The 16,721-nt window shown below is 35.3% G+C and overlaps 1 protein-coding gene across 4 annotated transcripts in view; it reads left to right on the forward strand.

Moving 5' to 3' along the window:
- The window catches only part of GPR174 (G protein-coupled receptor 174), a 92,762-nt gene that overhangs the window by 37,870 nt on the left and 38,171 nt on the right, over positions 1-16,721 (forward strand). For all 4 annotated transcript variants that reach the window (XM_042974694.1, XM_042974695.1, XM_042974692.1 and 1 more), the window contains one exon: positions 15,990-16,081. The gene's annotated coding sequence lies outside the window, so the exon portion shown is untranslated. The remainder of the gene's footprint in view (positions 1-15,989; positions 16,082-16,721) is intronic.

A 16,721-nucleotide genomic window follows, 5' to 3' on the forward strand; every position in this document is an offset into this window, starting at 1 on the left:
GGTTCAGAGAATTGAAGTGACCTAACCAAGTACCTCTGTGAGTCAATGACAGAGAAAAGACTGCAACTTAGGTCTCTGATACCTCATCAGAGCTCATTTTACTTTTTTATTACTGCTGAATAAGGCTTAAGGATTAAGAGACATATGTATTAATCATTGGGAAATGTTAAAGATGTCCTTTTGAAATCACTCAAGAATGAAGGGGCACACTTCAGGCTTCTCCTAAGGGCCCTGATAATTTAGCAAATTTTGCTTTGCTGGGCTTTACTATGGTTTTCTTGCCAGAATAGGAGAAAATTATTCTACTGTTCCCACAGAAAAAACCCAAAATGAAAATGAATATAAACAAAATAATATAGTAAACATTAACACAGACCTGGCCATGTACTGGATGCTTTTGTGCATTATCATGTGCCAGTGCAACAGTTTGGGCAAGCTATAAAACATCAGAAAGTACTCAGGAAGTTCTGAGGTCTAGGATATTCCAAATTTGAGAAAGGAGTAAAGATTTCAGGGTAAAAATAAAGGTAAAACAGCCTTAGAATAAAGTGTGAGGAAGTTAATATTATAACAATTGGTAGTATGTGAATACAGAAAAGGGTATAGTCATTAGTGCCTTGACTATTACTGCTTATCATATAACAGCATAATATCTGGGACTTGAAAATTAAAGTGGGTTTTCTTGGTATAGTCATTGAAAGATAATCCATAGAGGAGAGTGTGCTTCAGAGGAATAACTTTTACTTGTAGCAATGACTGCTTTAGTATCAGCCAGAAATCAAGATGCAGACAGAGTTCCTGAGAAATCATCAGAAGTACAGGAGTTTAATCAAAATCAAGTCTGGGGATGGATACGGGCCAAGAAATTCACTAAATCTAACTAGCTAGTGAGGAAACAAAAGTTTAAACCATTGGCCATGATCGGCAGGTGGATCATGAAAAGCATGATCTGAGCCCAGAACATGAGCCAATGCTGCCCATTTAGGCTCAACTGTACCTTGGACAGCATAATTACTATCTCACTAGGTACCTAAAATATATGCACTGTAAGTCATGAACTCAAAAAGCCCTTCAATTCCTTCCTTACTTATTGAAAATATATTTGTTTCTTCCAAAAGCTTTTGCTCAATGCCACACTATTTACAAAAGGGAATGGCAAGGCTTCTTCCACATTCTCAGAAGCAGAAGAGAGCATGTAATTTAGTTATAATTATAGTTACTCAGTTAAAACTCTTTTCAGCTTTACTTGGTAGATCATATTTAGATATTTCTCATAAGCTAATAACATAATACCAGATATTTCTTTTTTAAATGTTTTTTTTTTAAATTCCAGTTACCTAAGATATAGTATAATATTAGTTGCAGGTATAAAATTTAGTGATCCAACACTTCCATACAACACTCCATGCTCATCACAACAAGTGCACTCCCTAATTACCATCAGGTATTTAACTCATTCCTCCACCCACCTCCCCTTGTGTAGCCATCACTTTGTTCTCTATAGTCAAGAGTCTAATCCTTAATTTGTCTCCCTCTATTTTTCCCTATGCTCCTTTGTTTTGTTTCTTAAATTCCACTTATGAGTGAAAACATACTGTATCTGTCTTTTGCTGATTGACGTATTTCACTTAGCATAATAATCCCAAAGTCCTTTCATTTCATTGTGAATGACAAGATTTCATTCTTTTTGATGGCTGAGTAATATTCCATTATATATATGAAAATATAATGGTGTGATATATATGCACCACATCTTCTTTATCCATTCATCAGTCAATGGACACTTGACTGAATATACATATATGTATATGTATATGTATATGTATATGTATATGTATGTAGATTGATTTGGGTAGTATATACATTTTAACAATATTTGTTATTCCAATCTATGAGCATGGAATGTCTTTCCATGTTTTTGTGTTGTCTTCAATTTCTTTCATAGATTTTTTCATAGTTTTTTTTTTATAGTTTTTAGAGTACACATTTTCCCCCCTCTTTTACCAGATATTTCTTATAGGTTAATGACTTATTTTTAGATGCTAAAATAATTTTTACACTTTATTTATAGGATAACATTAATGATACTTATTTACTGTTTGGAATATCTACTCATTTTTAGGTGATACAAGGTGACCTGTGAGTTGGTTCTTTATTTTTTCAAGTTTATTTATTAATTTTGAGGAGAGCGAGCACATATGCAAGTGAGTGGGGGAAGAGAAGAGAGATAGAGGGAGAGAGAGAGAATCCCAAGCATGTTCCACACTTCCAGTGTAGAGCATGACGCAGGGCTCAAACTTACAAACTGTGAGATCATGACCTGAGCCAAAATCAAGAGTCTGATGTTTAACTGACTGAGACACCCAGGCACCCCAAGTTCTTTAAAACTGAAAATATGTTATGCTGAGTGGTTCCTCTATTTTGAGTGTGTCAGACCAAATGTTGTGCCAGAAAATAAATGACATCTAAAAGATAGATTGATTTATTATTTATCAGATGTGTTTTTTCAACAGCCATTTAATTCCAAACCTCCAGAAGGAAATGTGTTCTTGACATTTGTGATTGATGTCACATCAATATGTATAAATAGAGACACCCTGATTACAAAGGTGAATAAATTAGTAAGACAGTAACTACAAACTATAGAAAAAAATTTTGTTTTAAATTAAGCTTCACAATTTATGACTTCAAGTTATATTACAAACCTTAATGATCATACAGTATTGTGCTGCCACAAATATAGACACATCAATCAATGGAAAAGGATAGAAAACCCAGAAATGAACCCACAACTATATGGTCAATTAAATTTCAACAAAGCTGGAAAAAATATCCAATGGGAAAAAGAGAGTTTCTTCAAAAAATGGTGTTGGGAGAAATGAACAGCAACATGCAAAAAAAAAAAAAAAGAAACTGGACCACTTTTTTACACCATACGCAAAACTAAATTCAAAATGGATTAAATACCTGAATGTGGTGACTTGAAATCATAAAAGTTTTAGGAGATTACACAGACAGTAACCGCTTTGATATTGGCCATAGCAACTTCTTTCTAGATATAGCTCCCGAGGCAAAGGAGACAAAAGCAAAAAGAAACTCCTGGGACTTCATAAAAATAAAAATCTTCTGCACACCAAAGGAAAAAATCATGAAAACCTAAAGGGAACCTAAAGAATGAGAAAAGATATTTGCAAATGACATATCTGATAAAGGGTTACTATCCAAAATATATAAAGAAATTATAAAACTAAACCCTACAAAATAGAATAATCCAATTAAAAATGAGCAGAAAACATGAATAGACATTTTTCCAAAGAAGAATACAGGTGGCCAACAGTCACATAAAAAAAATGCTCAACATCATTGATCATCAGGGAAATAGAAATAAAAACTACAATGAGATATCATGTCACACCTGTCAGAATGGCTAAATTCAACAACACAAGAAACAACAGGCATTGGGAAGGATGTGGAGAAAGGTGGTCTTTTGGTAAGAAGGCAAACTGGTGGAGTCACTCTGGAAAATAGCATGGAAGTTCCTCAAAAAGTTAAAAATAGAACTACCCTATGATCGACCTATTGAACTACTAAATATTTACCTAAAGAATACAAAACTACTAATTCAAAGGGATACACGCACCCTGATGTCTATAGCAGCATTATCTACAATAGAAAAATTATGGAAACAACACAAGTGTCCAGTGACTGATGAATGTATAAAGTGAATGTACACACACACACACACACACACACACAGACACGCCATATGTATATGTAATGGAATATTAGTCATAAAAAAAGAATGAAATCTTGCCACTTGCAATGATGTGGATGGAATTAGAGAGTATTATGCTTAAGAAATCAGTCAGAGAGAGAAAAATACCACATGATTTTATTCATATGTGGAATTTAAGAAACAAAAAAAAATGAGAAACTGACTCATGTTTGGAGAACAAACTGATGGTTATCAGAGGGGAGGTGGATGGTGGGATGGGTAAAATAGGTCATGGGGATTAATATGTACCAATTTCAAAATTGGTTATTCTTTTCTTATATTGAAGCCATGTGAACTAAGAAGTGGGGGGGAGTAAAACAGATAAAATAGGGAATAAAGTAGATTAAAAATGGGGATCATAGAAAGCATAGGTAAAATACTTTCTCTTTAACCAATATTTATTGTGCTTACTATTTTTCAAGTGTAGTATGGGTAATAATTGGAGTTTTTTTCCATAGGGCCAAGGATTTGTAGTTACAGGATGACTGTCACAGGTTCAGAATACAATATATGGCTATATTACAGAGAGAATTAATGAAATCTAATCCACATACTTAAGTTTAGGAGCTCAGTGTCGTAACCATCTGACCCAACCATCAACAGAACTCTGAGAAACTAACTAGCTAACTAACTAACTAACAGGTACAAGGTTTTAGGATAGTCTGTCTCGTGATGATGTGATTATTCTCCACATCCTCCTGCTCTGTATACCCCACCCTCCATGTCTATGCTTTCTTATCTAAGAGGAAGTAGAGGAAGAACCTTGAGACATGCATCCCTGAAATCTGTTCTAAATTATATTTTCGGCAAGCATGGATCAGAAAATTGAGCTTTAGATTGTACTCTTTTGGGACTGGTTAGGGGTATAAACCTGAACAAAGGAGCAAACTTCCTCACTTTTCAGTTTCACTATTTGTGAGAATAGTATGATTGAGGGCACCTCTCTTTCAGGGGTATTAATCACCATGCAAATACCTAATACATACTTCTAATTACTTTGTTTAGAATTCTTCCATAAAATTTGCAAAATGTCATGTGCAATTGGATTGAAATTATACTGGAAAAGTTAGGTTACACCTGCCTTCCACCTGTCAGATTTCTTTCAGCACATGGAAACATTATGCTTGGTCAAGCTTCAACCTTAAATTATTTATAAGGAACATAACTATTATAAGGCTTAAAGATGAAAAAAAAATGAGAAATAGAAATATGAGTTTTATGGATTAATAAAATCACTGCTTTTAGAAAGGCCATATGGAATGACCCAACCACATTAAAAACTATGCTGGGTTTGTACCCTACATATATGGCAGCTTTCTATAGAGCTTAGTACTTGACTTGCTCAATTTAGCAATCGATTTTATTCAATTTCTCTCTCATTTTGTGTATTGTGTTGCTGCTGACAGTCTACCAGCTTTCAAGTAGAGACGCATGTCTTCTTTTTCTCTCCAGCATGGTAACTTGATTTACAACAAGGTATTGCTCATCTCGTCACTTAATTCTTTTTCCCTAGACTGATAATATAGCAAATTGTAGCAGCAGGAAAGGACTGGATAAAAAAGAACATTTGTCCCATTTTCGTTACTTTATCCAGTCTTGCATGCCAGTGAAAATGGATGTCTGTATGTCTGTGTTTCTGTATGTAGGAATGGGGATAAAAAGAGAGATAGGGAAGAGACAGGAATAGGTGTTGATTTTTTTTCTGCATGTAGTAAGAACACTGGTTCTTATTGCATTGAAGAAACAAAAATGAAGGACATGTGTTTTGAATGATTTACACACTGGTGTCTATTTAAAGATTGACAGCCCTTAATAAAGTAAACAAAGCTTACATCCAAATGGTCTGACTATATGAGAACTAAAGTATCCACTAACATATTAGAGAGTGTAGAGTTGGAAGTGTGATGTAGATAAAAGAACCCAAAGCTTTTTAATTAAAATGTACGTTCTAGTAGTGGCTTTGCCATTAAGTTGTAATGTAACTAAGAAGGGATAGCTTACTTTCTCTAGCCCTCAGTTACTTTGTTTCTTAACAACAAAGCATTAATATAGATTAATAGATTATTAATAAAAAATTCTAAAATTTAATATTTTTAAAAAATATTCTATCACTTCTACCAGCAATTGAAAAAAATATAATAAGGCTCATTGAATTGTCAGCATACTGACAAAAAAAAAAGAAAAAAGAAAAACTGTGTACTGCTCCAGATGCTCAAGACGATTGTGTTGACTGAACTTGTTGAATTATTTAGTCCATGTGTAGGCTGATGAGAAAGTTTAGCATAATATATGAAGGGTACAAATTGTTTAAAACCTCTCCCTTACTCTCCTCCCTTGGTACTGTCCTTCATTTTTCTTGGATCTGTGATGGTTCCCATGAATTATTTAAAACAAGACTACTGGGGGCACCTGGGTGGCTCAGTCAATTAGATGTGTGACTTTAGCTCAGGTCATGATCTTATGGTTCGTGGGTTTGAGCCCTGTGTCAGGCTCTGTGCTGACAGCTCAGAGCCTGGAGCCTGCTTTGGATTCTGTCTCCCTCTCTCTCTGCCCCTCTCCTACTCGTTCTCTTTCTCTCTCTCTCTCCCTCTCAAAAATAAATAAACATTAAAAAAATTTAAAAAAATTAAAAAAATTAAAAAAATAAAAGACTCCTGGGAAAGTGCCTGCATGGTCTCAGTGAAGTTTGTGCATAACATCTTCTACTTCTTGGTCATGGATACGTTAGCTTAAATCCACTGATAAAATCTCAGTTTTTTTGAGCTTAAAAAATAGAGACAGTGTCTTTATTTCACTTAGCATTATATCTTCTAGGTCAGTTAATGTTGTTGCAAATGGTAAGATCACATTATTTTTTATGGATGAGTAATATCGCTTTCTATACCTTTTTTTAATCCATTAACTAAGGATAGGCACTTGGGTTGCTTTCATATCTTGACTATTGTAAATAATGCTGCAATAAACATAGGGGTACATATGTCTTTTAGAATTAGTGTTTTCTTTTTCTTTGGGCAAATACCCAGTAGTGGAATTATTGTATCTATTGTAATTATATTTTTAATTATTTCAAGGAACTTCCACACTTTTTTTCACAGTGGCTGCACCAATTTGCAGTCCCACCAACAGTGCTCAAGTGTTTATTTTTCTTCACATCATCACCAACACTTGTTATTTATTGTACTTTTGAGTTTAGCCATTCTGACATGTGTAAGGTGATATCTCATTATGCTTGTGATTTATATTTCCCTGATGATTAGTGATGTTGAGCATCTTTCCATGTGTCTGTTGGTCATCTGTATGTCTTCTTTGGAAAAAAGTTTTTTAGGTCCTCTGCCCATTTTTAACCAGATCATTTTTTTGTGTGTTGAGTTGTATAGGTCCTTTATATATTTTGGAAATAACCCATTATTATTCATATCATTTTCAATAACTTCTCCCTTTCAGTAGGTTGCTTTTTTGTTTTGTTGATGGTTTCCTTCACTGTGTGCAAGTCTTGTATTTTGGTGTTGTCCCAACAATTTAATTTTGCTTTTGTTTCACTTGCCAGATGAAACATACCTAGGAAAATGTTGTTATGGCCCATGTCAAAGAAATTACTGTCTATGTTTTCTTCAAGGAATGTTATGGTTTCAGGTCTCACATTTAGGTCTTTAATCCATTTTGAGTTTATTTTTGTATATAGTGTAAGGGAGTTGTCCAAATTCATTCTTTTTCATGTAGCTGTCCAGGTTTCTCAACACCATATCTTTCCAAATATATATTCTTCTCTCCTTTGTTATAGCTTAATTGATAATAATGTGTGGATTTGTTTCTGGGCTGTGTATTCTGCTCCACTGATCTCTATCTATTTTTGTCCCAGTACCATGTTGTTTTGATTATTGCAGCTTCCTAGTATATCTTAAAATCTGGGATTGTGATATCTGCAGTTTTATTCTTCTTTTTCAAGATTGTTTTGGGTATTTGGGGTCTTTATTGGTTCCATGTCCAATTTTAGGATTATTTGTTCTAGTTCTGTGAAAAATACTGCTGGTATTTTTTATAGGAAGTGCATTATATGTATAGATTTCTTTGGGTAGTATGGACATTTTAACAATATTTATTCTCCCAATCGGTGATCAAGAAATATCTTTCCATTTAATTGTGTCATTTTAAGTTTCTTTCATCAGTATTTTATAGTTTTAGAGTACATATTTCACCTTCTTGGTTAAATTTGTTCCTCTGTGTTTTATTATTTTTGATGCAATTGTAATTGGGATTGTTTTCTTAATTTATCTTTCTTCTACTTCATTATTAGTGTACAGAAATGCAAAATACTTCCTTATATTAATTTTGTTTCCTGCAAATTTGCTGAATTCATTTATCAGTTCTAGCAGTTTTTTGGTAGTATCTTTAGGGTTTTCTATATAGAGTATCATATCATCTGCAAATAGTGCCAGTTTTTATTTATTTTATTTTATTTTATTTTATTTTATTTTAAACATTTGTTTATTTTGGGGACATAGAGAGACAGAGCATGAACGGGGGGAGGGTCAGAGAGAGAGGAAGACACAAAATCTGAAACAGGATCCAGGCTCTGAGGTGTCAGCACTGAGTCTGATGCGGGGCTCGAACTCACAGACTGTGAGATCATGACCTGAGCCAAAGTCGGATGCTTAACCGACTGAGCCACCCAGGCGCCCCAATAGTGACAGTTTTACTTCTTCCTTACCAATTTGGATGCCTTTTTTTCCCTTTTCTGATTACTGTGGATAAGATTTCAAGTACTATGTTGAATAAAAGTGGCGAGAATGGATATCCTTGTTTTGTTCCAAATTTTACAAAAAAAAAAAAAAAACAAACTCCCAGGTTTTCCCCATTAGGTATGACGTTAGGTGTACTTTTCATTATATGGCTTTATGGCGTATATGGCTATATGGCATTATATGGCGTTATGTTGAGGTATGTTCCCTCTAAGCTTACTTTGTTGAGGGTTTTTATCATGAATGGATGCTGTACTTTGTCAAATGCTTTGTCTGCATGTATTGAGTTGAACATGTGGCTTTTATCCTTTCTCCTGTTAATGTGGTGTATCTAATTGATTGATCTGAGAATATCAAAACACACTTGTATCTCAAAAGTAAATCCCCTGATGAGGAGTGACGTTGAGCATTTTTTCATGTGCCTGGGAAGGAAAAAAAAAAGAGAGGGAGAAAGCCAAACCATAAGAGACTCTTAAAAACAGAATAAACTGAGGGTTGATGGGAGGGTGGGAAGGAGGGGGGTGGGTGATGGGCATTGAGGAAAGCACCTGTTGGGCTGAGCACTGGGTGTTGTATGGAAACCAATTTGACAATAAATTTCATATTAAAAAAATATTAAAAAAAAGTAAATCCCACTTGATCATGGTGACTGATTTTTAGCAAAATATTTATTTATTTATTTTGGAGAACACAAGTGGGGGAGGGGCAAGAAAGGGGCACAGAGGATCTGAAGCAGACTCTGTGCTGACAGACTGACAGCAGTGAGCTCGATGTGGTGCTTGAACTCATGAACCACAAGATCATGACCTTAGCTGAAGTCAGATACTTAACCCACTGGGCCACCCAGGTGCCCTAGTGACTTTTTAAAAGGTATTATTGGACTTGGTTTGCTAATATTATGTTGGAGATTTTTCATCTAGGCTCATTAGAGATATTGGTCTGTAGTTTTATGTAGTGTCTTTAACTGTTTTTAGTATTAGGGCAATGCTGGCCTTATAGAATGAATTTGGAAGGTTTCTTTCCTCTTTTATTTTTTGAAATGCTCTGAGAAGTATAGGTAGTAACTCTTCTTTTCATGTTTGGTAGAATTCACCCACGAAGGCATCTGTTCCTGGACTTTGTCTGCTGGGAGTTTATGATTACTGAGTCCATTTCATTGCTAGTAATCTGTCTTTTCATTTTTTTATTACTTCCTGATTGTATTTAGAAAGGTTATTATTCGCATGGATTTATATATTTCTTCTAGGTTGTACAATTTTTTGGCATACATTTTTTTGTCATGTCAATACAAATTCTTTCTATTTCTCTGGTGTCAGTTGCTATTTCTTTTTCTTCATCTGATTTTATTTATTTACCTTTTTTGTGCCTGGCTAAAGGTTTAACAATTTTTTCAGTCTTTTCAAAGAAACAGTTCCTAGTTTTATTGATCTGTTTTTTTGTTTGTTTTTTGTTTTTTGTTTTTTTAGTCTCCATGTCATTTATTTCTATTCTAATCATTATTTTTACCTTCCTTCTACTGGCTTTGGGCTTTGATTTTTTTATTTTTCTAGCACATTTAAGTCTAAGGTTAGGTTATTTATTTGAGGTTGTTTTTATTCCTTAGGTAAGCCTGTGTTATTATAATCTTCTTTCTCACAACAGCCTTTGCTGCATCCCAAAGATATTTGACTATTGTGCTTCTATTTTCATTTCTCTCCACTTGTTATTTTATTTTATCCTTGATTTATTTTTTTTTAAATAAAGATTATTTAATTTTGAGAGAGAGAGATAGAACATCAGCAGAGGAGGGGTAGAGAGAGAGGGAGACACAGAATCTGAAGTGCAGGGCTTGAACTAATGAACCATGAGATTGTGACCTGAGCTCAAGTTGGATGCTTAACTGACTGAGCCACCCAAGTGCCCCTTTCCTTGATTTCTTGGTTGACCCATTAATGGTTGACTAGCATTTTATTTAGCCTCCATGTATTTGTGTTATTTCAAGATTTTTCTTGTGATTGATTTCTAGTTTCATACCATTGCTGTTGACAAAGAATCAAGATATGATTTCGACTTTAAAAAAAATGAGACTTTTTTGTGGCCTAACATGTGATATATTCTGGAAGATGTAGCATATGCACTTGAAAAGAGTGTGCATTTGACTGCTTTTGAATGAAATGTTCTGAATATATATTAATTCCATCTTTTCCAATGTATCATTCAAAGCTACTGTTTCCTTGTTGATTTTCTGTCTGGATGATCTATCCATTGTTTTAAGTGGAGTGTTAAAGTCTCTTATTGTATTATAGATTTTTGCTTTTATATCTGTTAATACTTGCTTTATTTCTTTGGGTGCTCCCATTCTGAGTCCATAAATATTTACAATTGTTATATATTCTTGTTTATTTCATGATTACATGAAAGAATACTTTGTTTTTTTGTTACAATCTTTGTTTTAAAGTGTCCTTTGTTTTTTGTTACAATCTTTGTTTTAAAGTCTATTTTGTTTGATATAAGTACTCCTACCAGTTTTTTTTCCCTTCCATTTGCATGATAAATGTTTTTACATCTTTTCACTTTCAATCTGCAGATTTCTTCAGGTCTGTCATGAGTCTCTTGTATGCAGAATATAGATGGGTGTTGCTTTTTTGTACATTTATTTCTCCCTGTGTCTTTGTACCATTTAGTGCATTTATAATCAAAGTAATTATTGATAAGTATGCACTTACTGCCATTTTGTTACTTGTTTTACAGTTGTATTTTTTTTCTGTTCCTTTTTTTCTTGCTCTCTTCCCTTGTAGTTTGATGGCTTTCTTTAGCGATATGCTTGGGTTCCTCTCACTATACTTTTTGCAATTCCATTATAGGTTTTTTTATTTGTGGTTACCATTAGGTTTATATATAACATACTATGTATATAGGAATCTATATTAAGTTGATGGTTGCTTAGGTTTAAAACCATTTTAAGTAAGCACTAAATTTTTACTCCACCCTCCATGTTATATATATAGATGTCATACTGTGTATCCTTTTATTATGTGAATTAATTGACTGATTTTTGTTGATATAATTGATTTACTGCTTTTGTGCTTTAACCTCCACACTGGTTTTATAAGTGATCAATCTATTACTTTTATTATGTTTCTATGTACTTGTAAAAATTTTTCCTTTTCTAAATTTCTTCTGATTATGGCATTTTCTCTCCACTCAAAGAATTTCCTTTAATGTTTCTTGTAAGGTAAGTTTAGTGGTGATGAACTCCTTTAAATTGTGTTTGTCTTGGAAACTCTTTATTAAACTCTTCTTCTATCTTGAATAGTAGCCTTGCTTGATAGTATATTTTTTCTGCAGTTTTTTTTCTTTTTTTACAGTTTCTTTTTTTTACTGTTTTTTTACACTTTTAAAATATCATCCCACTCCCTGAAAACATTTCTGCTGAAATATCAGCTGACAGCCTTATGGGGTTTCCCGTTTATGTAACTGTTTTTTTTTTTTCTTGCTCCTTTTAAAGCTCTCTATCACTACTTTTTACCATTTTAATTATTATGTGTCTTGGGGCAAGCTCCTTGGCTTCATTTTGTTGGTAGCTCTCTGTGATTCCTGAATCTGGATGTCTGTTTCCTTCCCCACATTAGGGAATTTTTCAGCTTTTTTTTGGTCAAATTAATTTTCCGTCCTTTTATTCTCTTTTTTTCCTTCTGGAATCCTTATAATTCCAATATTATTACAACTTATGAAGTCACTGAGTTCCCTTAACCTATTCCCATTTTTTATTAATTTTTCTTTGCCATTTAGCTTGGTTAGTTTCTATTAACTTGTCTCCCAGGTCGTTGATCTGTTTTCCTATTTCCTCTACTACTATATATTCTTTCTAGTGTATTTTTAAGTTCAGTTATTGAGTTCCTCATCTCTGACTGGTTCTCTCTCTCTCTCTCTCTCTCTCTCTCTCTTACATTTTCTGTCTCTTTGCTGAAGGTCTCAGGCATATTGCCAATCTCCATTCCATTTAACTCCTTTGCTGTGATTTTTCCCTGCTCTTCCGCTTGGAACATATTCACCTGTCTCCTCATGTTGTTTAAATTTCTGTGTTTGTTTCTGTGTATTAGGAAGTTCAGTTATGGTCTGATCTTGACAGTAATGGCCTTATGAAGATGAAGTCCTGCAGTGCACTGTAGGGCAATGTCTCTTGGTCACTGGAACCAGGTACTTCAGGGGTGTCTTCTATGTGTGTTGCGTGCACCTTACTATGGCGGTTGAACTGTGTTTGCCTTAAGTCCAGTAGTCTGTAAGGGCCTACTTTGCCTGTTGTAGGCAGGTTTTTGTCCTTGTACCTTGAAGGGGCCAGTCTAGGGTTGCCTTATTATTATACTTGGGTCAGACCAGATGCCTGCCTTTTTCTGGGGATGCTTTTGCACTGAACTTCAGAGTGTTCTCCCTACATTGTCCCCTGAGAAGATTTACTTGATGGGTGGAACCTGCAGTCAGACCTAGATGTTTGCCTACAGTCTGTCTCTTGGGGTTGCAGTGACCCCAAATTAAAAGGGCTTTCTCTTTGTGAAGTTTTGTTGGCAGGTGGAGCTGGCAGTCAGACAAGATATCTGCCCCCAGCCCACTGCTGGGGCCATGGTTGGGTTGTGTGTGTAGTTATCTTTCCTTATCTCCAGGGAAGGATTCACTTTGGAAGGACTACTTTTGAGTGGGTTGGACTGGACAGGCAACTATGCAGAACATGGGGATGGGGCCTGCAGTGTTTGGAAACTAGGTGAAGAGTGTTCAAGTTGGTTTCAGCAGGTATCTGGCTATCTAGGTTGCTAATGGGGAGAGAAATCATGACCACCAGTTCTTTTGTCCTTGAAGTCTTTTAAATATCCTTGTTACTCCAGCACATGTTCTGAAATTAGTAAATAAATCTCCCTCCTATATACCTCAGGCACTTTTTAAACTGCTGCTTCTATGTTGTATCTTTCAGGGTGGGTTGTTTATTATACTGTCTCTTTAATAGCTGGGATTCAATTTTCCCTCTGGCTCTTCCACAGTTAAAAATGCTGATTTTTAAAGCACCCAGAGTTAAGCTGTTCTTAGTGTAAAAGTGCAAATTTAAGCCCCACTGTTTTTCAAAGCCAAATGTTATGAGGACTCATCTGCCCAGTGCAGGTCCTTTGTATCTGGGGTGCCTGCTGTGGGGCTTATTCCTCTTCTTTTCCATGCTTGTGGTGTCCCACCCATGTGTGGTTAGTCTGACCAGGAGTTTGGTTCATAACCACATTTCTTTCCCTACTACCATTTTTATGTGATCTCTTCTCTAGGATTAACAATGGAAAGTCTGTTTTGCCAAGCTTTGGGTTGTTGCCTGGGTTAGATGCACTGGTGTGGCTATTTGGCGTATTCCTGGGTGGAGGTAAACTTAGGATCCACTTATTCACCTTCTTCCCAGGCTAATCAAATCAAGCTTTGTACTAGTTTTAAACTGTGAGAACTCAAAGGAACCTCAGGGATAATACAGTCTAACTATTAAATTTTACAGATGAAATATTGAGGCCCAGAGATAAAAGTAATTTTTCCAAAGTCATTTCACCAATTAGTGGTAAAGTGAAGACTAGAAGCAGGTGTCCTATGTCTATGACCTGTATTTTCCCCCCTATACCCTGCTTTCTCTCAGCTTATGTGTCCTGTCTTAGGAGTTGAAAAAAACCAGAAAGTAACACAGAATACTTTTAGGGCATATGATTTTTCTAGAAGAAACTGATGAAGTGACCCCCACCATCTTTTTGATATCTTACATGATTCCTGTCCCTGAAATATAATAAGTAAAAAGATTTTTTAAAAGTGCCTGAGAATATTCACCACTTTAATTAAATCTGTTTCTGTCCAGCTGGATTTGTCTGGTGATGTTTATGATTAGTCTGTAACTCTTCTCAGTCACTGAATTCTGTCCCTATGAAATATTGTTCTAGTTTGTCTTCACATATCTGTCCCACTCAAGTAGTATTTGGATAGTCCTGGCTATGCCTTCACATACAACAAAGGACCAGTAGATTTCTTTCCTAGCCCCCATGACAGACTACCATGGATTCTGGGCTCCTGGGAATGCCTTTGGCTTACTCTAGTCTATTTTATCCTCACTGCTATTTTTTTCTTCATCAAGTCTTTTTAAAGCATTTATTGAGAAGTCCCTGTATACCAAACATCTTATTTAGCATATGTTGGAGGCCAGAAGAAAAGGACAAATGATATGTATTGGCATCTATTATGTGCTAAGCACTGTCTTACTGGATTTTACTTGGGATATTTCAGGTAATTTTAACAATACACCCCAGGAGTATACATTATTGTACTCATTGTACAAGAGGAAGAAACTGAGGTTAGGGTAGGTAGAAGAACAGAAAGCAAGTGGTTCAAGATTTCCCAACTGAAGCTGGCATTTTAACTCTAGTCACTTTTAAAGGAGACCCCTCCCCAAGAAGCTTGGAGTCTAGATGAGAAAAGGTTCTTAAAAGGATTAGATTGATACAAATTTGTTTAGGTGGAAGCTATTATGTTGGTTGCCTGCCTTCTATGTTTCCTGCCCACTCCTCTCTTTTGTAGAATTCTCTGCCAACACTTATGATATAATCTAGTTTCCCTGGTAATTCTAATATATTTCACCACCTAAAACTGTCCCCATCTATGTTCCTTTATTTCCCTTCTTCTACTAAGTAAAATGTATCTCCATTTGTATTTCATCATGTCCACTTTCTAAGGTGAAAACTAGCTTATATGATTCACTACAGTTAATGGATTAATGTGAAAATCTTCCTTGCAGCATTTTCATTTACTAAGAAATCCCTGAAGACACAGTGCCTTAAAGAATTGAACCTATAATGGGATATTTCAGGCAATGTGGCAAGCCTGGGCAAGGGATCATTGGGTAACATGGAGTAAAGAGTAGTGAAATATAGTTTTTGGTGCCCCCAAATTACCCCACATGAGAAGCCTTTTACAAGCCTTGCGATGGTACCTGCAAGGCAGTGTTTTGTAGAAGTTAATCTGTCTCAGCATCAACTGTGTTGACAGTAGCCATTTGGATACCCTTCCATGTGTATTCACTAATCAATGAAGTGGTTGTTGTGAGAACTCTGAAAAGATCCCCAACTGAGAAAATGACAGTTTATACCCTCCAATTGTGTTGTGTTTGACTAGAAACTAGGATTTTGCTAGGCTAGTTCATCACAGTTAAGAGCTCCTTGTGACCAAGGAGGGACATGTGACCTCTGCCACTGACATTCTTATCATCTCTCACCCTTTCCAAAGGTTGCCAAGTCAGAAAAATATGTCGGAGGGTAAAGGGATCCCATTTGACTTTGCTACCACTATCAACTAAATATAACTCTCTCTGTATATTTTTCACCCATATAATCCATTTTGGGGTCTCAGTATCCACCTGCTGAAATATCACAGCCCTCTATGAACATCTTTTTCATGCTGAACTTGACCACTACTCTTGTATGTTTTTTTTTCAGGCATAAATGAATTAAACCAGCAGATTCCCCATGGATTCCTCAGAAGAGTCTATTGCTCTGATTAAGGAATTCCACCAGCACTGGAGAAAAATGTAGGTACTGAAGTCTTGATTCTGTTTTGACATCATCCCTAAAAGAGTGCTTTTTCATTCTGTGAACACTGAACTGAGAGTCCTCCCCACACCCCTGTCCTACATTTGCTGGTCCACTTGATATATTACCAGACAATAACCACGTTCTTGTGGTCAGTGAGTGTATTTTTATAGAACATGAAGAGCTGCAGTTTCTGGAGTATTTGGTAGGATGTTATGTTCTTTAAAATATTGCCTTGTTGAGTCATATTGGAAACTGAGACAAAAGGAAAAATGAGTAATGTTGATCCTGACTTTATTAAGTAAGCAAACAAATACATAAATATCACTCAGCACATATTGTCCATTCTAGTTGTACAGTACAGAGTAATATGTGTGCATTGAGGAAACGGATGCCATTTACTGAGAAAGAATAATAGAGTATTTGAAGTGAAGAAGTGAATCACGTGAATAATAGGCAAATGTCTATTTATTGATTGGTAAGCTTAAAAATCATTGAATCTTAGAACAGATTCTGAAGATGTAGATTTTGGAGAGAGGGGAGTGTTTATTATGTTTCCTTTTGGCTCCTTTTTCTGGATGTCTATTCTTAGAAGAAATGCATTATTGAAACACCAGCCTAGACATCTAACCATTGTAA

The sequence above is a fragment of the Panthera tigris genome, chromosome X, assembly GCF_018350195.1.
Source record: "Panthera tigris isolate Pti1 chromosome X, P.tigris_Pti1_mat1.1, whole genome shotgun sequence".
NCBI classification, from domain to species: domain Eukaryota; kingdom Metazoa; phylum Chordata; class Mammalia; order Carnivora; family Felidae; genus Panthera; species Panthera tigris.